The sequence below is a fragment of the Silene latifolia genome, chromosome 9, assembly GCF_048544455.1.
Source record: "Silene latifolia isolate original U9 population chromosome 9, ASM4854445v1, whole genome shotgun sequence".
Classification (NCBI taxonomy): domain Eukaryota; kingdom Viridiplantae; phylum Streptophyta; class Magnoliopsida; order Caryophyllales; family Caryophyllaceae; genus Silene; species Silene latifolia.
In genome coordinates this window covers 20,427,984-20,454,748 of record NC_133534.1, presented here as the reverse complement: position 1 = coordinate 20,454,748, position 26,765 = coordinate 20,427,984, and the positions used below count along the sequence as shown (strand labels likewise).

Below are 26,765 nucleotides of genomic sequence, written 5' to 3'. Positions count from 1 at the left end.
GGTCAACAGGGTACCAACTATACTAAGGAGGTAAGGAGTGATAACGGAATAGAGAAACAGTAAAACATTTCTGAAGGGTGCATGCATCTGACAAGTTAGGAAACTAAGAAGTCAGACCGTAAAGATAACGGTTGACAAAAATAAGAGGTATTCGAGTTAAGAAGATATCTCGGGAAAGAAGAAGATACGTAAAATTTAGCATAAAGACAAGGTTCAACGATCGTTAAAGAGAAGGAACGGAGAATAGAAGCGGCACAATGAAAGGGTTACCGCTTACTAAACACTCATCAAAGCTTATGATTGATATGATAAGGTTACTTCACTAAGGTGCTCAACAAAGCCCTAAATGTCTACTACATCGTAGGACTAACAAGGATTCCACAATGGTAAGTATTCCTCAACTCAATTGATTCTAAGAGCCAAAATCAATTCACCACACAAATTCATTGGTTACCATCCATGTCCCAAAGTATCTCCTTTACAATTCTCGTCATTGAACTTCACTTACTATGTCATCTCCAAGTACCCTGGCTTGTTTACTCCATCATCTCACCACTTAATACTTCTAGTTTCCGATACCATAAATTGGAATCACATCCTTGAACTCACGAACTACATCGAACAACTTTCCACCAAAATTCCCAAATTCAGATATGATTAAAAAGGTCAACAAGGGCTACTCTATACTAGATTTGGTCAACTCAAAAGGTTTAACAAACTAACTAATTCCAAAGTACAATACCAATCCATTAATCAACATCAATGTCCTATTGTATTCTTTTCAAGGCCCACAAGGATTAGGGCTAACTATCATACCTTTAATTCTCCACAAGAAATATCGAGACTCTCAAATGAAGTAGCTTAGGTTCATTCCATCCTACGTGCTAAGGTAGTACCCATGCTTAATCATCTATAACAAACAAGCTCTCTATAGACATAAATCCCAAGGTATTTCTCAATTCACTAAATTCTCATATCAAGCACAACTAACAAGACTAACCGAAGGATCCCAAATTATATTCTCCTATACAACTCAAACCTTAAACAATCAATTTCTCCACTCGTTCACGCCCTCCAATGATACATTCTCTCAAAACTGGGTTCTCTTGAACGAGGGAACTATCCTGCGGAATAAAAGGAAGGTGTCCACATGGACTTTATTATAAGAAGAAAACGAACCTAAAATGAATCGGGAGAAAGAATTGAAAGGTAGTTACCAAGGCGAAATAAGAGGAATTTGAAAGACGAATGACCAACGAAAATGGAAGATTAAGGTAAGATACACTGAATACGAAAAGAAATATCAAGAAAGTGTAAGCATTCTACATTTGGCATAACCAACCTTTAGCGGCACCAAAACTAATAACTAACAACCAACAAACCTAACAATTAGCAATCACAAATAGACTACCACATAAAATCCTAATTCTACCCATCCTACCCTTCTCTCAAGTTTATTATTTAAAGGTCAAGTGATTCTAAGTGGGGTGCACAAACGTGCGTCGGGAGCAATAGGCTCTGATACCAACTGTGACACCCTTAAATCTAGCCTTAATTATATACGTAAATTCTACAGAAAAACTGGTAGGATATGTTTGTAAATGGTTCAACTAGTCCAAAAACCTGCAATTTCAAAAATTTTTCTAACTAAACCATTCACAACCAATTCCAACTCAAGAAGAGTGTCAAATACCCTGCAACAACTGATAAACTAATTTACATACATAACTTAAGATGCGGAAATATAGTGATAAAAACCCAAAATAGAAAAGGGAGACATATGTCCCTTCAAATTATATACAAATCAAAAGTGTAAAGGGTTTACTAATAGAATAGCCAAAACTAGGTCCAAGGTTCCTTGCTCACTAGCCGTCTGTGACCCCAACTAAGCATTAACAACCTGTCAATCGCATTTTATACAAACACGAAAGCCACAATTCAGTGGGGAGTAACTTCGAGTCCTCCCAGCCACGAATCGTCATAATTAATGTAACATGTAGTAAAACATGTAAACAATATGATAATTCATCTAATTTCCAAGCATCCTAACATATGACCCCTAAACTGACCAAACTAAACTATCATGTGAATCATATAACAAATTGTAATCCAAACTCTATCAACCATAGCCGGCTTGTATCTCACCTTCTATAATTCATAGAATCATCAAACAAGAAAGGGCAATATATCAAAGACAGGCATAAGTTCTTAGCACCGTCAATAGTCACTTTGTAACTCAAGTCTATACCACGAGGTAGGGAAGGTAATCGAACCGGTATCTTGGCTCAGCGGTTACTATTAAGAAAACATGGCCAAGAGACAACACAACCCTAGCCTAAAATCTGCAGAGACCTAGACATGCGGATACACACCACCGCACCCAAGACTCACAACTTTTTTAAAACAAAGTGAAGTGAGTACCCTAAGGACACCACCGAAGGGTCGGCTAGTACTTAAGCTGACCCCATACTATCAAAATAAGTACCTGAGGTCATGCCCCAACTTGGATAAACATCCACTAGTCAGGAACACAAAGGCTATCAAGCAGTGAACATATACTCGTCAAAGACTATAAAGACCTATCTATGATGAAGGCCGAAATACTCACCTAGGACCTAGTCACAGCTAGTCCCAGCTTGAATATTTTAGCCCACACCACCCAAGACTCACCACATAAGTCAAGTAAGACACCCACTTAACCTTAAGAGGGCAAAAAGTCCTACTTACCAACATAAATTCTAACATTCTATCATGTGAAAGCTATATAAATGTCTATTTACAAAGATACAATCCCAACAGTTCCTCAATAAGAATTCAATACTAACTTTCAATTCTAGCAATTTTAACAATATTAAAGGCTTTAGGGGAATCTAGGGCCATTACTACAAAATAAGAAGCTATTTAAATTCAACTAACTAAATAAGAAGCTATTTAAATTCAACTAACTACACATGTGAAATAGAGATATAATAAATGGCCTAAAACAAGAAAAAGGCCGATTATCTAATTCATTCAACCGAATTTTTACCCGCAACCCCACCTGCGCGAGTGCAGTCAAATTGCGGTGACCAATCACTCAATTAACTGACATCGCATCAGTCAAAGGGACTAAGGCTCAGTTTTCGGCACAATCAACAAAACATTACAATTATAGCTATAAAATTCATTTTGAGCCTATTAATTACAAATTTCCTTTTGTAAACTACCCTAACTTGTGATAACTATTAATATAAGCACAATTTTTCCATTAACATAATTTTTGTTACTAGTATATTTCAATTCAACTTACTACTCTTTTTGTTACTTATACTATTCTAATTATATCCATGATGAACCTAAAATGACGGACAAAGCATGGAAAACCGCGAAACAAGCAACGGACCGACCAGGCCAACCCCAAGACCGGCCGGGGCTGCCGTGGGCCTGCCGGCTTGCCGGGCCACATTTCGATTTCTTCTCTTTTTTTTTTTCATTTTTATACATTATAAGACCGTCTGAAAATTAATTAATCGTCCCCAATTCAATTTTGATAATTTAAACTACCAAAAGGCACAAATTAAGCTTGCATGCAACTAAGTTTAACATGTGAAAATTACTACCCAAACAAAAATTCACCAAACATACAAAAATCAAAAACATGTGACGATCTTTCGTCGAGTAACTCGAAATATGTTACCTTAAGCTAGAAAATGAGCAATTAGTTTTCAAAACCGAAACCCTAACCACAACTAACCGCTATCCTCTACAATATACGAGTCCCCGAACTCGTCTTCCAAACCTTCACCTAAATAAACAATTAAACACAATAAATAAGCACCAAAACCGATTCAACCGAAATTTGGTCTTAAAATAACTTAATGAAAATTGAAATTAGAACATACTAAGTCGTAGATCGCGGCGAGGGGATTCCAGAAAGGTAAATTATGCGAAAAACGGACAAGAAACGAAGATTTTATGGCAATTTTGAGCTTGATTTTATATAAAAGGTGTTTTGGGTTGAATTTGTGAGATGTTGATGATGATGATGGAACAAAATCAGAAAAAAAAAGAAAGAAAAGGAAGGGGGTGTGCCGTGTAAAAGGAAAAGAAAGGAGGAAAAAGTACGTGCGGAATTTTTAGTCGGGATTTTTAACGAGTCGGTTTTGACTCGTTTCAAAAATAATTAAATCCGTAAGTCAAATGCAAATTCCGTCAAGTCCAAAGTCTTTAAACACGAGATTACAATAAAATTGAGTATTCATTCGACCCATTTCCAAATTCGTTTACCCAACGTTCAAACGAATCGTCATTTTCCCCCGATACGCCCTTATTTCGAAATAAAAGATTTTACACGGTTTAAACTATTTTTAAACATTTCCAAACTATCAAAATAAATACTTTTCTTCAAAATATAATAAAATTATATTTCTTTGAATTATTTTTACTTTAAATACATTATTGTCAAATTTTACTTGATTAATTAATTATTTTCAAACCTATTAATCTGGTCCGAAATTTACGGGCGTTACAATCACCCCTCCTTTTAAAAAGTTTCGTCCTCGAAACTTAGAAGGAGAAATTATAGTTATTAGAAAATATAGGTATCTTTTCAATGAAACGGTGATACTCTTGTTGATCAGACAAGAATATCCATATTCATATCAAGATATAAAAATATTTCTACACCAATAAATGAGAAAACCCATTATTGGGACGTCTCCAACAACGAGATTTAACATTCACAAATGTTAAAACCATTGAAAATCATAAAAGCCTTTTCAACCTTTTAGTTTAAAATTCTATAGTAAGAATACTATCTTTACTAGAATCTCGGAACAAAAGTAAGAAAAAGGAATACCTTACGGAAATAAATCAAAATTTCATTTTCAAATCCTTAAAAATAGGTTAGGTTTGCAGAAGTGACATAAACTTTCAAGAATGAATCGAAACTGGTAGCTTGAAATATTTAGAAATTCCCCGAAGTGAAAAGTAACTTAGACCTCATAGGAGCAGGTATGCTAAAAGGATTCAAGCTTAACTGATCAAAAAGAGCTATGATGAATTTTATGGGGTAAGAATTGAAGTCATAATTACAAGGATGTCAAAGATAGAGTTTCATAGGTTATCAACATCAAACTTACGAGAGGAGTATGATGATGTAAGGAAGAGAGATATGAGCGGTAACGCTCATGATCAAGGAAGAAGGGAGATTAGACACCAAGGAAACGCCAGACACTCATATCTCCAATAACAACATCACTCCCAAGAGTCTCCTCAATCGCTTATGTTACTTCTTCCTAACATATTCCCTGGAACAAGATATTTCACTATAAGTGTGATCTCAACGCTCCAAATTCTCAAACATCCCGAAACGACTTTCACAAGCCTAAGGTCAAGACTTCCAACAGAGCTGTATTTGTATCCCACTAGTGTCAACTATGGGTTCCTCAAAAAGTAAACCTTCAATCAAGAGTCCCAATACCATGCTCTAAACTCCAAGAGAAGGTTCCTCAAATATTCCACAAGTTTCTCATTTCAAAACAAGGTAGTAACATACCAACCTCAAATTATGAAAAATCAATAAGATCTCAAGTTTCTCTATCCTTTTACTTATTAAGGATTCTCAAAAGCAGAACTACACCCAGCTCCAACATTGTCTCATCATCTCAAGCACTCAATGCGACCTCAAGGTCTATAAAACTATATGATTAACAAATTCTTCTCAACACTAAGTCTCTCTAAACTCAAGAACTCTCAAGAGTCAACTAGAATGCCAAATCACATCACCAAACCATTCTGGTCATCAACATCCCCAAGGAGTATTCTTTCAAATTTGATATCCTAAACTTACTTACCATCAAATTCTCAAGGTACAAGGTCATAATTGTAACAACACTTTATCACCTCAGAGTTTCTAAAACCATAAATTGAAATTAGGTTCCTTAGCCTAATAATTGGTGTCATCCATACCATTACCATTTCTAGTTACCAAAACAAGTGCTAAGACTTCCCAACAATGTAGCTTACTCTCACTCTCACAACATACTTCAAGTAGTAATCAATATCACCCTCTAAAACCAACAAATAATCCCACATTTAACATTTCCCACATGATAACATATACACTATCAAACCCTCATATCCAAAATGATTATGGAAGCCCAACCCAAACTCGGCTACTTAGTCAAACCTATATCCTCAAATCACATCTTACAAACTCTGTAAACATGGTCAACAGGGTACCAACTATACTAAGGAGGTAAGGAGTGATAACGGAATAGAGAAACAGTAAAACATTTCTGAAGGGTGCATGCATCTGACAAGTTAGGAAACTAAGAAGTCAGACCGTAAAGATAACGGTTGACAAAAATAAGAGGTATTCGAGTTAAGAAGATATCTCGGGAAAGAAGAAGATACGTAAAATTTAGCATAAAGACAAGGTTCAACGATCGTTAAAGAGAAGGAACGGAGAATAGAAGCGGCACAATGAAAGGGTTACCGCTTACTAAACACTCATCAAAGCTTATGATTGATATGATAAGGTTACTTCACTAAGGTGCTCAACAAAGCCCTAAATGTCTACTACATCGTAGGACTAACAAGGATTCCACAATGGTAAGTATTCCTCAACTCAATTGATTCTAAGAGCCAAAATCAATTCACCACACAAATTCATTGGTTACCATCCATGTCCCAAAGTATCTCCTTTACAATTCTCGTCATTGAACTTCACTTACTATGTCATCTCCAAGTACCCTGGCTTGTTTACTCCATCATCTCACCACTTAATACTTCTAGTTTCCGATACCATAAATTGGAATCACATCCTTGAACTCATGAACTACATCGAACAACTTTCCACCAAAATTCCCAAATTCAGATATGATTAAAAAGGTCAACAAGGGCTACTCTATACTAGATTTGGTCAACTCAAAAGGTTTAACAAACTAACTAATTCCAAAGTACAATACCAATCCATTAATCAACATCAATGTCCTATTGTATTCTTTTCAAGGCCCACAAGGATTAGGGCTAACTATCATACCTTTAATTCTCCACAAGAAATATCGAGACTCTCAAATGAAGTAGCTTAGGTTCATTCCATCCTACGTGCTAAGGTAGTACCCATGCTTAATCATCTATAACAAACAAGCTCTCTATAGACATAAATCCCAAGGTATTTCTCAATTCACTAAATTCTCATATCAAGCACAACTAACAAGACTAACCGAAGGATCCCAAATTATATTCTCCTATACAACTCAAACCTTAAACAATCAATTTCTCCACTCGTTCACGCCCTCCAATGATACATTCTCTCAAACTGGTTCTCTTGAACGAGGGAACTATCCTGCGGAATAAAAGGAAGGTGTCCACATGGACTTTATTATAAGAAGAAAACGAACCTAAAATGAATCGGGAGAAAGAATTGAAAGGTAGTTACCAAGGCGAAATAAGAGGAATTTGAAAGACGAATGACCAACGAAAATGGAAGATTAAGGTAAGATACACTGAATACGAAAAGAAATATCAAGAAAGTGTAAGCATTCTACATTTGGCATAACCAACCTTTAGCGGCACCAAAACTAATAACTAACAACCAACAAACCTAACAATTAGCAATCACAAACAGACTACCACATAAAATCCTAATTCTACCCATCCTACCCTTCTCTCAAGTTTATTATTTAAAGGTCAAGTGATTCTAAGTGGGGTGCACAAACGTACGTCGGGAGCAATAGGCTCTGATACCAACTGTGACACCCTTAAATCTAGCCTTAATTATATACGTAAATTCTACAGAAAAACTGGTAGGATATGTTTGTAAATGGTTCAACTAGTCCAAAAACCTGCAATTTCAAAAAATTTTCTAACTAAACCATTCACAACCAATCCCAACTCAAGAAGAGTGTCAAATACCCTGCAACAACTGATAAACTAATTTACATACATAACTTAAGATGCGGAAATATAGTGATACAAACCCAAAATAGAAAAGGGAGACATATGTCCCTTCAAATTATATACAAATCAAAAGTGTAAAGGGTTTACTAATAGAATAGCCAAAACTAGGTCCAAGGTTCCTTGCTCACTAGCCGTCTGTGACCCCAACTAAGCATCAACAACCTGTCAATCGCATTTTATACAAACACGAAAGCCACAATTCAGTGGGGAGTAACTTCGAGTCCTCCCAGCCACGAATCGTCATAATTAATGTAACATGTAGTAAAACATGTAAACAATATGATAATTCATCTAATTTCCAAGCATCCTAACATATGACCCCTAAACTGACCAAACTAAACTATCATGTGAATCATATAACAAATTGTAATCCAAACTCTATCAACCATAGCCGGCTTGCATCTCACCTTCTATGATTCATAGAATCATCAAACAAGAAAGGGCAATATATCAAAGACAGGCATAAGTTCTTAGCACCGTCAATAGTCACTTTGTAACTCAAGTCTATACCACGAGGTAGGGAAGGTAATCGAACCGGTATCTTGGCTCAGCGGTTACTATTAAGAAAACATGGCCAAGAGACAACACAACCCTAGCCTAAAATCTGCGCAGACCTAGACATGCGGATACACACCACCGCACCCAAGACTCACAACTTTTTTTAAAACAAAGTGAAGTGAGTACCCTAAGGACACCACCGAAGGGTCGGCTAGTACTTAAGCTGACCCCATACTATCAAAATAAGTACCTGAGGTCATGCCCCAACTTGGATAAACATCCACTAGTCAGGAACACAAAGGCTATCAAGCAGTGAACATATACTCGTCAAAGACTATAAAGACCTATCTATGATGAAGGCCGAAATACTCATCTAGGACCTAGTCACGCTAGTCCCACTTGAATATTTTAGCCCACACCACCCAAGACTCACCACATAAGTCAAGTAAGACACCCACTTAACCTTAAGAGGGCAAAAAGTCCTACTTACCAACATAAATTCTAACATTCTATCATGTGAAAGCTATATAAATGTCTATTTACAAAGATACAATCCCAACAGTTCCTCAATAAGAATTCAATACTAACTTTCAATTCTAGCAATTTTAACAATATTAAAGGCTTTAGGGGAATCTAGGGCCATTACTACAAAATAAGAAGCTATTTAAATTCAACTAACTAAATAAGAAGCTATTTAAATTCAACTAACTACACATGTGAAATAGAGATATAATAAATGGCCTAAAACAAGAAAAAGGCCGATTATCTAATTCATTCAACCGAATTTTTACCCGCAACCCCACCTGCGACAGTGCGGGTCAAATTGCGGTGACCAATCACTCAATTAATCGACATCGCATCAGTCAAAGGGACTAAGGCTCAGTTTTCGGCACAATCAACAAAACATTACAATTATAGCTATAAAATTCATTTTGAGCCTATTAATTACAAATTTCCTTTTGTAAACTACCCTAACTTGTGATAACTATTAATATAAGCACAATTTTTCCATTAACATAATTTTTGTTACTAGTATATTTCAATTCAACTTACTACTCTTTTTGTTACTTATACTATTCTAATTATATCCATGATGAACCTAAAATGACGGACAAAGCATGGAAAACCGCGAAACAAGCAACGGACCGACCCGGGCCAACCCCAAGACCGGCCGAGGCTGCCGTGGGCCTGCCGGCTGCTGCCGGGCCCGCTGCCGCACCATTTCTTCTTTTTTTTTTTCATTTTTATACATTATAAGACCGTCTGAAAATTAATTAATCGTCCCCAATTCAATTTTGATAATTTAAACTACCAAAAGGCACAAATTAAGCTTGCATGCAACTAAGTTTAACATGTGAAAATTACTACCCAAACAAAAATTCACCAAATATACAAAAATCAAAAACATGTGACGATCTTTCGTCGAGTAACTCGAAATATGTTACCTTAAGCTAGAAAATGAGCAATTAGTCTTCAAAACCGAAACCCTAACCACAACTAACCGCTATCCTCTACAATATACGAGTCCCCGAACTCGTCTTCCAAACCTTCACCTAAATAAACAATTAAACACAATAAATAAGCACCAAAACCGATTCAACCGAAATTTGGTCTTAAAATAACTTAATGAAAATTGAAATTAGAACATACTAAGTCGTAGATCGCGGCGAGGGGATTCCAGAAAGGTAAATTATGCGAAAAACGGACAAGAAACGAAGATTTTATGGCGATTTTGAGCTTGATTTTATATAAATGGTGTTTTGGGTTGAATTTGTGAGATGTTGATGATGATGATGGAACAAAATCAGAAAAAAAAAGAAAGAAAAGGAAGGGGGTGTGCCGTGTAAGAGGAAAAGAAAGGAGGAAAAAGTACGTGCGGAATTTTTAGTCGGGATTTTTAACGAGTCGGTTTTGACTCGTTTCAAAAATAATTAAATCCGTAAGTCAAATGCAAATTCCGTCAAGTCCAAAGTCTTTAAAAACGAGATTACAATAAAATTGAGTATTCATTCGACCCATTTCCAAATTCGTTTACCCAACGTTCAAACGAATCGTCATTTCCCCCCGATACGCCCTTATTTCGAAATAAAAGATTTTACACGGTTTAAACTATTTTTAAACATTTCCAAACTATCAAAATAAATACTTTTCTTCAAAATATAATAAAATTATATTTCTTTGAATTATTTTTACTTTAAATACATTATTGTCAAATTTTACTTGATTAATTAATTATTTTCGAAACCTATTAACGGTCCGAAATTTACGGGGCGTTACATAATTAACGTCTATCACATAGAGAGAGGAAATCATACCAATAGGCGTCACACGCCCTTCCTTGAGATCCTCCAAGTATTTGGGACAACTCCTCCTATAATGCCCCTTCCCATTACAATGGAAACATTCGGCCTCGGAGAGTTTGACACTTTTTGCCTTGGGATTGCCATTCACAACGGCCTTCCCCTTTCCCTTGTCAATTTTCTTTGACGATTTCTTGAATTGGGACTTTTCTTTTCCCTTTCCTTTCTTGACTCCAAGAGACATGTTCTTTAACTTCATGGTTAAAACATCTCCCTTTTCACTCCCACTAGCCTCCATATCCCTCTCCGCTTGGGTGAGGAGTGCATGAATTTCATGGTAACTCTTATCCATGTCATTCATGTTGTAGTTTACCCTAAAGTGGGCAAACTTGGTGGGGAGTGAGTGAAGGATACGATCCACCACAAGAGTTTTAGGAATCTTACACCCTAGACGCTCTAGGATGTCAACACTCAACATATTCGACCATTTTAAGGACATGGGGACCAACCTTTTGGCCCCTCTCAAGCTTAGCTTCAAAGAAGCGTGCCGCCGCATCGTATTGACGGACTTTAGGTGTTTGTGAAAACATAGTGATCATACGAGTGAATATCTCGTAAGCATTTAAAGAAATGCATGAAAGCTTGAGCTTTGGCGATATTGACCATATCAACACATTCTTGATATCATTCAACATCCTCACATAGTCATCATAGGCGGTCCGCACCGCCGATGAAGCTCTTGCACCGGGCTCGATAGGAGGAGCATCGGTCAAGTAAGTGAGCACATTGTCGGACAACGCGACACTTTTGATGTTGGATTCCCGTTCAATAAAGTTACTACCGTCATCTTTTAAAATACATTTGTCCATTACGGACCTTAGCCATGAATCTTTGCCTAATGAAGTAGTCGATGGAGTTGATGAAGTTGCCATTGCGAATTAAAATGCTACAACAAAAAGGAAAAATTAACATTCATTGTTTTTAAAAATTACTTGTAAAAACATGTTTAGCAAGTTTTAGCATTTATATAATGACCTCCCACTAAATAATATAAATGATTCCAAGACCCAAATATTAAACAAAAATGAGCATCGCTTGGGCGAAACATCCCATAATTGCGTAAATTCGGTAAGTCACGTTGACTAATTCTACCTCTAGAACTCTTGGTCGACAAATTTCCTCAAATTCATCTACTAGCCCCGGAACACAAGACCGTCTTATATCCCGTTGAGTCCAACCAATTTTGGCGTGTGATAACCGCTTACCACTCTACTTACCCAAGGTAAAAAGAGAACACCCCGCTTGGGCGAGCGTGGCTCTAATGAACAAGAGATTCATAGGTGTTACTAATTGGTAAGGCTAATCTCAATTTTAGTTATGTGAGAGATCTTGTCAATTTAGTCATAAATTCCTTATAAGTGAATTAATTCGGTGAATGTAAATGACGTGAATTGACAACCGCGAAAAATAAAATGCATGTGAATGGCGATTATGGCATGCGCGAAAATAAAACAAGCAAACATGTAAGCATATGAATAAATCCTAGTATGGCCTCCTAGTTAATAAAAACTAGTCTATTACATTTCGGAAACCAACTCCTTGGTCCCTTGCCTCTTCATTCCATAAATGGCTCTTCCTTGTGGGATTTGGAACACCTTCCAAAAATATACTCCGTCTCGTTGTAATCCGTCTTTTGGAAACGCCGGTAAAATAACTATTACAAATGAATTACATAGCTATTCCTATTATACATTAATTAATAAAATAAATAAAACTATTAATTAATTACAAACCGACGATACGAGATCGTATTTAATTACAAACAAATAGATATTCCCATTCATTTCGGGTAATAACGATTAAAAATAACTAGGCCATACTAGGTACAAAAGATAAATACTTTAAATAAATGACAATCATTCATTCCACTTAAATAAATATGCTTAAAATGCTGTAAATATGATGCCAAAATCGCCCTACCTATCATTTATTGGTATCCATCTCGGTTTTTGTGGATTTAATCGATTTTTAACATGTAAAAATCAATAATTAACTCTTAAATCTCATTTAAGTCCAAACTAATTCCAAACTGTTTTGAACCTCAAAATTAGTCCTCACTAATTTTATGATAAATAATTAGTTTGATTTGGTGATATTTTGCTAATTTAATCGGTAAAATCATAATATTTAAGTAAACATCCAAAATCATTGAAAAATTACCCAAAAATTGAAACAAAAATTTTTAGTATTCTGGACCACTCCCAAGAACACCAAAATGTCAGAAAAATTGCCCAAAAATTCCGGATAAATTTTGTGAAGAAAAAGATCGATATTTATCGGTTTTTAACCACTAAAACCAATAAACATCAAAACAAAGTGAAAACACACATGCAAAGTCACTTTTGACATTTAAATAATATTCTTAAATGTACATAAATTTATCATGGGCAGAATCAAAAATTTAGAAATTATGATTAATTAATAGGACTTTTATCGACTTTTTACTCAAAAATCAATAAACATGTAAAAATCCGAACCAACCTTCAAATTTTTGCATACAATCAGTAGAAAACATGTATGAATTACCATAAAAAAAAAAGTCATGCACCGAATCAACATTTAACTAATTTTAGTCAATTTTTCACTAAAATGCGACATTTTGACTCGGTTTTCTACCAAAAATCATTAAAATTAGCAAAATTACTTCATAAATCACCAAAAAATTCCACAAACCTTTTGAGATCAGTAGGTATGCATGTCCCAAAAATTTCGTGCTAAAACCTATTCTAACACAATTTTTGAGTTTTTACTAATTATCTCATAATTCATTAAAATGCTTAAAATCAACATGCAAATTACAAGCCTTAGCTCTGATACCACTTGAAAGATTATTGATCCATATTAGACTCTCTAATAAAATAAATTTATCTCATAAATTGTTGTTTATGTGATCTATGTAACATGCATGCTAATATGAAAGCATACAAACAAAGTATAAGGAAAAATAATTTCGTTACATTGAATATAAGGTAAAATGGGCACAAATTAGTTCTCCTTACTAATTTGTTCTTGAGCTAAAATAATGTGGATGATCCTCCTTGAAAATCCTTCAACTAGAAAGTCTCCTCCAAGTAGCACCCAAGAACTACCCAACAATATTAATAAGTATGAACTAGTAACTTATTAATATGAACCCTTGATCATAATATTAGTAATATTACTAACTTATCTTAGTAATGTATACTTGTGTTCTTACTAACAAGTTTAGTAGTAAGGATAAATATTTTAGAGAGATGTAGGATGTTTTTATTCACATGCAAAAGTTGTTTAGTGAAGTAGTGAGGTTGAGTGAATAAAAGAACAAAAGATGGAGTGTAAAAGGAAGGGAAGTGGCGGGTGGAGATGCATCAAGTGGACAATTTTTGTTTTACATTTTTATCTTACATCACATGCAAAATGTAGTATAAGACATATATTATGGTAGTATACAAAATAAAGTAAAATGATTATGTGAGTAATTATCCATTACACTTATTTTACACGGTCCACATGACCATATACGGGTCCATGTTGGTTTTTACATTTGTCGCACAAATCCGTGTAATTTTCATTTTAAACATCGTATCATGTTTAAATGCTTCCACAATAAATTCGTCCAATTCACTCCGTAAATATATGTGTACCACTACACATATTATTTACGTACTAATATTAATCACATTAATCAATTAGTACAATTTTAGTAAATTAACAGTTAATTAACTAAAACCCGTTTCCCAAAACTTATTATTTAATTATCGCATAATTAAATAATAACTGTCGCTCCTCGAGTTCGCAACTCGAAATCTCTCTAATAATAATCGACTAACCTCTTAATCTAAAAATCAAGGGACTAAATGAATTGTATCTCATACAATTAATTAGTTATCAATTGGGGTTCGTTCCTTTAGGTGTGACCGAACGGGGTCAGTTGATCACCGCCGTCTCACGACAATAACGTCAAACTCTAGTCAGCCAACCGTTATCGATTTACGTTAATCAACTGACGAGGATCAAATAATTAAATATCTGATGATATTCTATTAATGAGATTTATTATGTTAACGCACTATTGTGGAGGACACTAACTCCAACAGAAAGTACCATGGACCTCATACTCTCTTGGCAGATCCACTTTGTAGGCATTAGGACCAATTTTCTCAACAATTTCAAAGGGGCCATCAGCTCTTGGCATTAACTTGTTCTTTCTTCTTGCTGGAAAACTCTCTTTTCTTAAGTGAACCCAGACCAGATCCCCTGGAACAAATTCTTTCTTCTTTTGTTGCACCTTGGACTGTCTCGTGTATTTCTCATTGGCTTTCTCAATTTCCCTTTCACAGTTTCATGGAGCTTCAGTAGCTGTTCTGCCTTGACCTTAGCATCAAAATTCATTTCATTTCTTGGCACAGAGGTCAAGTCTATAGGCATTAGAGGATTAACCCCATAAACAACCTCAAAAGGACTGTGACCAGTAGCAGTTGATGGTGATCTATTGAAAGCAAATTCTGCTGCTGCTAACTTGATGTCCCAATCTTTTAGACTCTTGTTGACAAGACATCTCAGAATCCTACCCAATGTTTTGTTGGTGACCTCAGTTTGGCCGTCTGTTTGAGGGTGGTGAGATGTGCTGAACAACAGTTTGGTTTTGAGCAGCTTCTATAGAGTCTTCCAAAAGTAACTCATGAACTTTGTATCTCTATCTGAAACAATTGTCTTTGGAACTCCATGAAGCCTCACAATTTCCTTTAAATATAGTTCAGCAACACTTGCAGCATCTTCTGTTTTCTTGCAAGCTATAAAATGGGCCATTTTACTGAACCTGTCAACAACAACCATGACTGAATCCTTTCTCCTTTGTGTCCTTGGCAATGCAACAACAAAATCCATGCTCACATCCTCCCATGTCTTACTTGGTACTAGTAATGGAGTGTATGGATCTGTTTGGAAAGAACTCTTAGCCATTTGACATGCTGAGCATCTCATGAGGACATTTTGGACATCTCCCATCATTTTTGGCCAACAGAATTGTTCCTGCAGTATGTCCAGTGTCTTTTGAACACCAAAATGTCCTCCCAAGCCTCCTGAGTGGACTTCCTTGATCAGGAGATCCCTGTAGGAACCTCTTGGCACACAGAGTTTGTTTTCTTGGAATAGAAACCCATTTTGTAGAAGATATTTGTTCCTTGGAACCCTATGCCCCTCCACTTGTGTGATCCACTCTTCAGAGAAGTCAGGGTACTCCTTGTACATTTCTTTCATGAACTCAAAACCAAGAACCTTATTCTCCATAGTTGACAGCAAGGAGTGCCTCCTTGATAGAGCATCTGCCACTACATTTTGTTTCCCTTCATTATACTTGCTGGAAAATGTAAAGGATTATAGATACTCCACCCACTTGGCATGCCTATGACTCAATTTGTGTTGGCCATTTATATACTTCAAAGCTTCATGGTCAGAATGCAACACAAATGGTTTTGGTTTCAAATAATGACTCCAATGCATGACTGCCCTGATAATTGCATAAAATTCTTTGTCATAGGTAGAATATTTCAATTTAGCCCCACTCAATTCTAACTGAAATAAGCTACATGTTTCTGAGCTTGGATCAGGACTGCACCAATGCCTACACCACTGGCATCACACTCCACTTCAAAAAGTTGATCAATGTCTGGCAATTTCAGGATAGGAGTCTCATACATCAATTTCTTAATCTTCTCAAAGAACTGCTGGGCACTCTCAGTCCATTGGAACTCTCCCTTCTTCATACACTCAGTAATTGGAGTAACAACTGAACTGAAGTTCTTGATAAATCTCCTATAAAATGAGGCCAACCCATGAACCCCCTGACCTCACTGACTGTCTTAGGTGTTGGCCATGATTGAATGGCTGCAACGTTTTCCTGATCAACTGTAATTCCCCTCCCAGAGACAATATACCCTAGGAATGCTACTTCTTCAACCATAAAAGTGCATTTTCCAGCTTGCCAAACAGTTTTTGTTCCCTAAGGATCCTGAACACAGCTTCAAGATGTTCCAGGTGTTCATTTTTGTTGCTGCTGTAAACCAAGATGTCATCAAAGTAGACCACTGCAAATTTGCCTAAATATGGCCTTAGCACCTCAGACATTAGTCTCATAAAGGTGCTTGGTGCATTAGAAAGACCAAATGGCATCACAAGCCATTCATACAGTCCATGTTTAGTTTTGAAGGCAGTCTTCCATTCATCTCCTTCTCTTATCCTGACTTGATGGTACCCTTGCCTGAGGTCAATCTTAGAAAAGACCATGGCACCACTGAGCTCATCTAGCAAGTCATCCAACCTTGGGATTGGGAACCTGTACTTGACAGTGATGTTGTTGATGGCCCTGCTGTCAGTACACATTCTCCATATCCCATCTTTCTTTGGCACAAGTAGAGCAGGGACTGCACAAGGACTGAGAGATTCCCTGACAAACCCTTTGCTTATAAGCTCCTCAATTTGACTCTGTAATTCTTTGGTAGCAGTTGGGTCACATCTATAAGCTGGTCTATTAGGAAGCACTGAGCCTGGAACAAGGTCAATGTGGTGCTCAATGCCTCTCAATGGTGGCAATCCACTAGGTAGCTCCCTTGGGAACACCTCCTTATACCTCTGAATTAATGGTTTGACTTCAGCAGGTATCTCAGAGTCCCCTTCCTTACCCACTTCCTTGGATAATAGCACCCAGACATGCTGGTCTTGCTTTATTTCCTTGATCATGGTAGCTTCAGAAAGAAATAGCACACCATTGGTCTCCTCTAGTATACTTGGAATCCCATAGTTCCTCTGATTAGGTGGCAATGGGGTCAGGGTGACCTTCTTGCCTTCATGTCTGAAACTATAGACGTTGTCCTTCCCATGGTGAGTGGTATTCCTATCATACTCCCATGGCCTTCCCAAGAGTAAGGGGCATGCATCCATTGGGACAATGTCACACAAGACTTCATCGTTATATACCTTCCCAATAGAAAATGGAACCAAACATTGCTTGTCCACCCTTACTTCTGCTCCCTTGTTCAACCATCTCAACTTGTAGGGGTTTGGGTGCTCTTTAGTTGTCAAGTTGAGCTTGTTAACCATGGCATTTGATGCCACATTTGTGCAGCTTCCCCCATCTATGATTAGGTTACAAACCCTCCATTGAACTGTGCACCTAGTTCTGAATATCAAGGACCTTTGATCAGTTTCCAAAGGTGTGTGTTGGGAGTGCATAACCCTCCATAAGACCAAAATGTGACCTGTGTCAGGGTGGGCCACAACTTGCTCCTGTTCTGGTTCCTCCTCGGTCTCCTTTTCTTATAATATCAGGGGCTCATCTTCTTCATATTGAACCAAACCTTCCCTATCCCACTGTTCTACCTCCATTGCTGTCAGGGTTCTCTTAGAAGGACAGTCCTTTCTAAAATGGTCATACCCTTGGCACTGGAAGCATTTAATCTTCCCATCAGTCATAGCTGGGTTGGTTTTAGGATTCATAAGACCCTTCCCTTTGTCTGGTGTTGGTTGAGTTGCAGGTTTTGGGTTCTCTCCAATCCTAACCCCAGAAAAAGGTTTGAAAGTAGGCCTGGTAATGGGTTTGGAATTAGTAACCTTAGCCTTTCCCATCTTTTCAATTCTCAATTCCAGGTTGACTCCTCATCAAAGGACCAAACCTGCTGCATTCTAAGCCTCAAGGCAATCTTAGGATCTAAGCCCTCAACAAACCTAGCAATCTTCTGCTCAGGTTTTTCAGTAATTTCACATTGCATGGTAAGTTGTTCAAAGCTCCTAAGGTAAGACTCAACAGATTGTTGGTCTTGCTTTAGTTGGGTTAACTTAATAAACATGTCCTGTGTGTAGTCCTTAGCTATAAACTTATCTTTCAACTTCTTCTTAAGTTTTAGCCAAGATTTAATGGGTTCCTTGCCTTCCCTAATTCTCTGTTTTTTCAGGGTTTCATACCAAAGTGAGGCATAGCCTTTGAATTTAAGGATATAAACTTTGAAAGCTTTCCTGTCAGTATATCCTTTAAACTCAAAGACTCTCTCAACAACTCTAATCCAGTCTAATAAATTTTCAGGGTTTAAACTACCATGGAAATCAGGAATTTCTACCTTTATATCTTTGTCTCTTTCCATGTAGATGCCCTCTGCCATAGATTCATTAGTATCTGAGATATCTTCCTCTTGTTCTTGGTAGTACTGCTATCCTCTTCCTGCTCCAACAAAGCCCCTAACCCTGCCTTTGCCTCTAGGGGGTGGTCTCCTTGGATCATGGTTAGGAATCCCTTCTACAAGAGTGTTGACAACATTTACCAAGTCATTAATTATTCCTGCTATCTGTTCCACTCTGGTTTCAATGCCAGTAATTCTCTCTTCACTTATTGGGTTATTTTTTGTGTTTTTGTTGTAGTTAGGGTAAAAATGAGCTCACTGTCCTCTCCCAAAACTAACACAAGATGGAATTGTGTTATAACCTTGCTCTGATTACCACTTTGCAGTGTAATGCCTAAGGGTTTAGACAAATACAGCAAACAAACCAGCAAACGAAAGACAGTTTCTTAGGAATGCAATAAACTTGTGCTATTTATTAAAATTATCAAATGACCTTCAAAAATCATGAAACTTGGAAGTAATTAACTTTAATATAAGACCTAAATCTGAGCAAAATTCCAGGATTTTTAAGGGACTCAAAGTATTTTTAAGACTCAACTAAACTGACTGACAGACACCACTGACTGTGAATGAAGCAGTTATGAAAGAGTGATTGAAAAGAAAGGATCTTTGGATATAATTATCAACTGGAAACCCACAGAATACTCACAGGGAGTTAAGTTAATAATTTGGGAGGACTTAAGCCAAGAATTTTCATAGATTAACACAGGAAAAACTCAACTGAAGCAAACAGCAAAGCCAAACAAACCACAGACTCAGCACAGGAAAGTTTAGACTCTACAAACAAGTACTTAATCAATAACCACAGTCTAAGCGCAGGTTATTATCAAGCCTGACTCTACCTGTAATACTACGGTTTTATGAGTCTCTCGGTACTCTATCGAGTAGGCCTTACTCTGTCGAGTAAGGGTGAGTTGCAGTTTAAAATAGTTTCTGACCTGTTGGGTACTCGATCGAGTAACGTAGATACTCGATCGAGTAAGGGGGCACTCGATCGAGTACCTCAGCGACTCGATCAAGTAGCCGGTTTACGAGGGATGATTTCTCGGGTTTTGTTAATAATGCGATTAAGTATATAATAATTTCCGTCATTGTTCTTTAAACACTTTTCAAAACCTAATTACTGTCAAAAAGAGAAAACAAAGTACGTTCTTCGCTTCAATCGCATTGTTGGCAAATCCCGGAGTTTGGAAGGTCGGATTTCACCTTTCTTTATACCGTTGTGATCCTTGCGTCGAGGGTAAGATCTACGTACCGTTTTTATAGTATTTCATTAAAGTTGGTTAAACCCTAGTATTGGGATTTGGGGGTTTTGTTGTATTCTGTGATTGGTAGTGATTATATGTTTGTATGTTAGGAGGAGGATTCGTAGAGGAAGCTTTTTGATATCAGCTGTGAGACCGTCTGATTGTGTGTGCTTTCCAGGTAGGGTTTCCCTACTCAGTATTAGTCCCATAATGTATTGTTGATGTGTTGTGGTTGTTGAATATTATCATAATTGTATTGTGACGGTTGTTGGTTGTGATTGTTTGTCTCTGGTTCTCGAGATGCGTTCTCGGCTGAGTGGAGTCACTTGCGGAAGTGGCTTCATGCCCTAGTTTTGCCCTTCGTGAAACCCGCCAGGGAAGGGGATGTGCACATTAATGGGACAGGGTTATCGCTCGGTATGATGAGCGGGGCTTAGGTGGGAATGGTTGCGGTCCCCCACTGGCAGGGCTGGTCTAGTGGACAGTCGGTGACGGAGATTGATGGGAGTGGTGTGATTGTGTGTGTGACTGTATGAGCTGCCTGATTACTGTATTGTTGGTTTATATATATTGTGTGATTATTACTGACCCCGTTTAAATGTTTTAAAAACTGTGGTGATCCATTTGGGGATGGTGAGCAGTTATTGAGCAGGTATGAGTCGAGTTACTGGTATAGCTGGGATGTGCCACTGTCTGATGATAGAAGTCTTCCGTTATAGCTTAGTAGTTTAATAAACTGTTCAGTTAGCTGATTAGACAGTTGGTTTGAGAACTTGTATTTGTATTTTGGTTTTGGTTTTGGATTGTAATCTTTCACTAAAGTTATACTTTTAAAGTACGTTTCGTTATTGTCTATTTGACTATCATTGCCTCGGGTAACCGAAATGGTAGCATCCTTTTACCTGAGTGGTCCTGGTAAGGCACTTGGAGTATGGGGGTGTTACAAATGGTATCAGAGCGACGATCCTGAAACCTGTAACCAATGAACCTAATGAATATATGGAGTCAATTAAAATGAACCCGGGGTAAAGGTTGTAGGAGCTAATGCAAAGGCTTGGGAGACGTCCTAAAGTCGCGAACTCGCCCTACAATTTTGAACCGGTCACAGGGGGTGTATGTCAAGGTCGTATGTGATGCTTGTTAGTTTGTATGTGATTGTGACGAAGGATGTTGTAAACTGTTGGATGTTGGAGTAAAAAGTTGAGTTTGTGAATGAAAGGTTGGTGAAGTATATAGAAATGTTGTTTGAATAAGAAGCATGTTAGATATTTACTATGTGGCATTTAATCACATTATGTAACGCCCCGTAATTTCGGGTCATTAATATATTTCGGAAATAATTTAGTAATCAAATAAAATTTGATAATAATGTATTTAAAGTAAAAATAATTCAAAGAAATATAATTTTATTATATTTTGAGGTAAAGTATTTATTTTGATAGTTTCGAGATGTTTAAAAATAGTTTAAACCGTGTAAAACTTTTTATTTCGAAATAAGGGCGTATCGGGGGAAAATGACAATTCTTTTGAACGTTGGGTAAACGAATCTGGAAATGGGTCGTATGAGTATTCAATTTTCTTGTAATCTCGTGTTTAAAAACTTTGGTCTTGACGGAATTTGCATTTGACTTACGGTTTTAATTATTATCGAAACGAGTTAAAACCGACTCGAAAAATCCCGACTCAAACCCGCACTCCTCCTTTCCTTTCTCCCTTTCACGCGCACCACCCCTTCCTTTCTTCATTTTTCTGGTTTTTCTTTGTTCATCAACATTCAAACTCAACCAAAAACACCATTTTATCAAATTCAAGCTAAAAACCGTCACATCTCCCTCGTTTCTTATCGGGTTTTCACGAAATTTACCTTTCCGGAATCCTCTCGTCGCGATCTACAACTTGGTATAATTTAATTTCAGTTTTCTTGAAGTTTTTTTAAGACCAATTTTTGGAAATTTCGGTTTATATACTTATCTTTGTGTTTTAATTGTTTATTTAGGTGAAGAATTGGAGGACGAGTTCGGGGACTCGTATATTGTAGAGGATAGCGGCTAGTTGTCGTTAGGGTTTGGGTTTTGAGGTGCTAATTGCTCTTTTTCTAGCTTAAGGTAACATATTCGAGTTACTCGACGAAAGATCGTCACATGCTTTGTTGTTTTTGTTATGTTTGGTGATTTTTGGTTAAGTAGTAATTTTCATATGATTAAATTGTTGCATGCATGTTTAATCCATAAATTTTTGTTAGTTTAAATTAACAAAGCAACTGTGACACCCTTAAAAAAAACTAGCGTTATCTAATTACTTAAATGCGTAAATTTTACAGAAAAACTGGTAGGATATGTTTGTAATTGGTTCAACTAACCAAAAACCTGTAATTTCAAATATTTTTCTAAACCAATCACAACATCTCCAACATTCCCAATAGACGGGTGCCAAAACCTGCAATTGCTACAATCTAATTTACTTAATACCGCTAAAGGTAAGAAAATACATAATGATACAACTCAAAATGGAAAAGGCAGACATATGTCCCTTCAAATTATATACAAAACCAAAAGTTAAAAGGTTATATACATAACCAAAAGATAAAAGGTTTCTACAAAAGAAAGCCAAACTAGGTCCAAGGTTCCTTGCTCACTAGCTCGTCTGTGACCCCAACTAAGCATCAACAACCTGTCAATCGCATTTTATACAAACACGAAAGCCACAATTCAGTGGGGGGTAACTTCGAGTCCTCCCAGCCACGAATCGTCAAAATTAATGTATCATGTAGTAAAACATGTAAACAATATGATAACCAATGTAATTATCATGTAATCTAACCTATGACCCCTAAACTGACCAAACTAAACTATCATGTGAATCATATAATTCAAATAGTAATCCAAACTTTATCAATCAGAACCGCTTACATCTCACCTATTACAGTTCATAAAATCACCATACAAGAAAGGGCAATATATCAAAGACAGGCATAAGTTCTTAGCACCGTCAATAGTCACTTTGTAACTCGAGTCTATACCACGAGGTAGGGAAGGTAATCGAACCGGTATCTTGGCTCAGCGGTTAATATTAATAAAACATGGCCAAGAGACAACACAACCCTAGCCTAAAATCTGCGCAGACCTAGACATGCGGATACACACCACCGCACCCAAGACCCACAATTTTTCTAAAACAAAGTGAGTACCCTAAGGAGTCCACCAAAGGGTTGGCTAGTACTTAAGCTGGCCACTTACTATCAAAATAAGTAACTGAGGTCATGCCCCAACTTTGATAAACATCCACTAGTCAGGAACACAAAGGCTATCAAGCAGTGAACATATACTCGTCAAAGACTATAAAGACTTATCTATGATGAAGGCCGAAGTACTCACCTAGGACCTAGTCTCAGCTAGTCCCAGCTTGAATACTTTAGCCCACACCACACAAGACTCACCACACAAGTCAAGCAAGACACCCACTTATCCATAAGAGGGCAAAAAGTCCTACTTACCAACCTAAATGCTAACATTCTATCATGTGAAAGGCTATATAAATGTCTATTCAGCAGATAAACCAACAGAATCCTCAATACAAATTTCCAATTCTATCAATTTTAACAATATTAAAGGCTTTAGGGGAAACTAGGGACATTTCTACAATACAAGACACTATTAAATTCAATAAGCTATACATGTGAACTAAAGCTTGATAAATGGCCTAAAACAAGAAAAAGGCCGATTATCTAAATCATTCAACCGAATTTTTACCCGCAACCCCAGGTCATGCGACAGTGCGGGTCAAATTGCGGTGACCAATCACTCAATTAATCGACATCGCATCGATCAAAGGGACTAAGGCTCGATTTTGACAATCAACAAAACATTACAATTATCGCTATAAAATTCATTTTGAGCCTATTAATTAAAATTTCATTTTGTAAACTATCCTAACATGTGATAACTATTAATATCAGTACAATTTTACCATTAACATAATTTTTGTTACTAGTATGCTTCAATTCAAAATACTACCCATTTGTTACTTATACAATTCTAACATTAATTAACCCGAAATGACCAATATTGTACGAAAAACCGCGAAACAAGCACGGACCAACCCGGGCCAGCCGTAGGCTAGCCATGGGCCTGCCACGGGCCTGCCGGCCTGCTGCCGTGTAACGCCCCGTAAATTTCGGACCGTTAATATATTTCAGAAATAATTTATTAATCAAATAAAAGTGATAATTAAGTATTTAAAGTAAAAAAAATTTAAAGAAATATAATTTTATTATATTTTGAAGAAAAGTATTTATTTTGATAGTTTCGAGATGTTTAAAAATAGTTTAAACCGTGTAAAATCTTTTATTTCGAAATAAGGGCATATCGGGGGGAAAATGACAATTCGTTTGAACGTTGGGTAAACGAATTTGGAAATGGGTCGTATGAATACTCAATTTTATTGTAATCTCGTGTTTAAAGACTTTGGACTTGACGGAATTTGCGTTTGACTTACGGATTTAATTATTATTGAAACAAGTCAAACCCGACTCGTAAAAATCCCGACTAAAAATCCCGCACTTCCTTTTTCTCCTTTCCTTCTCCCTTACATGGTTGCATGCATGTCAATTGTTAGCTTAAATTGTACCTTTTGTTAGTTTAAATTATCAAAGTTGAATTGGGGACGATTAATTAATTTTCAGACGGTCTCTTACTAAACAAAAATGGAAAAAATAAAGTGGTGTAGGGGGGACGGGCAGCAGGCCCGTGGCAGGCCCACGGCTAGCCCACGGCTGCCCGGGTTGGTCCGTTGCTTGTTTCGCGGTTTTCCATGCTTTGTCCGTCATTTTAGATTCATCAAGGATATAATTAGAATGAGTATACATGGTTAAACTTGTTAAAGGGAATCGTAAAAGTAGCTAAAAGTTATGCTAATGGTAGAAAAATTATGTTATATCGACAATTATCACATGTTAGGATAATCTACAAAATGAAATGGTAATTAATAGGCTCAAAATGAATTTTATAGTGATAATTGTAATGTTTTGTTGATTGTCTTGCAAAACCGAGCCTTAGTCCCTTTGGTGATCGATGCGATGTCGATTAATTGAGTGATTGGTCACCCGCAATTTGACCCGTACTGTCCGCAGGTGGGGTTGCGGGTAAAAATTCGGTTGAATGATTTAGATAATCGGCCTTTTTCTTGTTTTAGGCCATTTATTATATCTCTATTTCACATGTGTAGTTAGTTGAATTTAAATAGCTTCTTAATTAGTTAGTTGAATTTAAATAGCTTCTTATTTTGTAGTAATGGCCCTAGTTTCCCCTAAAGCCTTAAATATTGTTAGAATTGTTAGGATTGGAAATTAGTATTGAGTACTTATTGAGGAACTGTTGGATTGTATGCTGTATATAGCCTTTCACATGATAGAATATTAGATTTTATGTTGGTAAGTAGGACTTTTTGCCCTCTTATGGTTAAGTGGGTGTCTTACTTGACTTGTGTGGTGAGTCTTGTGTGGTGTGGGCTAAAGTATTCAAGCTGGGACTAGCTGTGACTAGGTCCTAGGTGAGTATTTCGGCCTTCATCATAGATAGGTCTTTATAGTCTTTGACGAGTATATGTTCACTGCTTGATAGCCTTTGTGTTCCTGACTAGTGGATTTATATCCAAGTTGGGGCATGACCTCAGGTACTTATTTTGATAGTATGGGGTCAGCTTAAGTACTAGCCAACCCTTCGGTGGTGTCCTTAGGGTACTCACTTCACTTTGTTTTAAAAAAGTTGTGAGTCTTGGGTGCGGTGGTGTGTATCCGCATGTCTAGGTCTCAAGATTTTAGGCTAGGGTTGTGTTGTCTCTTGGCCATGTTTTCTTAATAGTAACCGCTGAGCCAAGATACCGGTTCGATTACCTTCCCTACCTTGTGGTATAGACTCGAGTTACAAAGTGACTATTGACCGTTCTAAGAACTTATGCCTGTCTTTGATATATTGCCCTTTCTTGTATGGTGATTTTATGAATCGTAATAGGTGAGATGTAAGCGGTTCGATTGATAAAGTTTGGATTACTATTTGTTATCTGATTCACATGATAGTTTAGTTTGGTCAGTTTAGGGGTCATTTGTTAGAATACATGATAAGTAAATGGTTTATCAAATTGTTTACATGTTACATTACATGTTACATTAATTTTGACGATTCGTGGCTGGGAGGACTCGAAGTTACTCTCCACTGAATTGTGGCTTTCGTGTTTGTATAAAATGCGATTGACAGGTTGTTGATGCTTTGTTGGGGGTCACAGACGGCTAGTGAGCAAGGAACCTTGGACCTAGTTTTGGCTATTCTATTAGTAAACCTTTTACACTTTTGGTTTGTATATAATTTGAAGGGACATATGTCTCCCTTTCTATTTTTGGTTTGTATCCTTATATTTCCGCGTCTTTAGTTATATATGTAAGTTAGTTTATCAGCTGTTGCAGGGTTATGACACTCTTCTTGAGTTGGATTGATTGTGAATGGTTTAGTTAGAAATTTTTTTTGAAATTGCAGGTTTTTGGACTAGTTGAACCATTTACAAACATATCCTAC

At 36.9% G+C, this 26,765-nt stretch overlaps 2 long non-coding RNA genes across 2 annotated transcripts; one reads left to right on the top strand and one right to left on the bottom strand.

Moving 5' to 3' along the window:
- Nucleotides 1–7,923: 7,923 nt before the first annotated feature.
- Nucleotides 7,924–10,203, bottom strand: LOC141602493 (uncharacterized). Its single transcript, XR_012524476.1, has 3 exons — nt 10,093–10,203; nt 9,888–9,995; nt 7,924–8,106 (listed from the first exon to the last, which is right to left on the bottom strand). It is a non-coding gene; the product is annotated as an uncharacterized LOC141602493 (long non-coding RNA).
- An 11,837-nt stretch (nt 10,204–22,040) lies between these two features.
- LOC141602492 (uncharacterized) lies at nt 22,041–26,643 on the top strand. Its single transcript, XR_012524475.1, has 3 exons — nt 22,041–22,098; nt 22,196–22,304; nt 26,451–26,643. It is a non-coding gene; the product is annotated as an uncharacterized LOC141602492 (long non-coding RNA).
- The last annotated feature ends 122 nt before the right edge of the window (nt 26,644–26,765 follow it).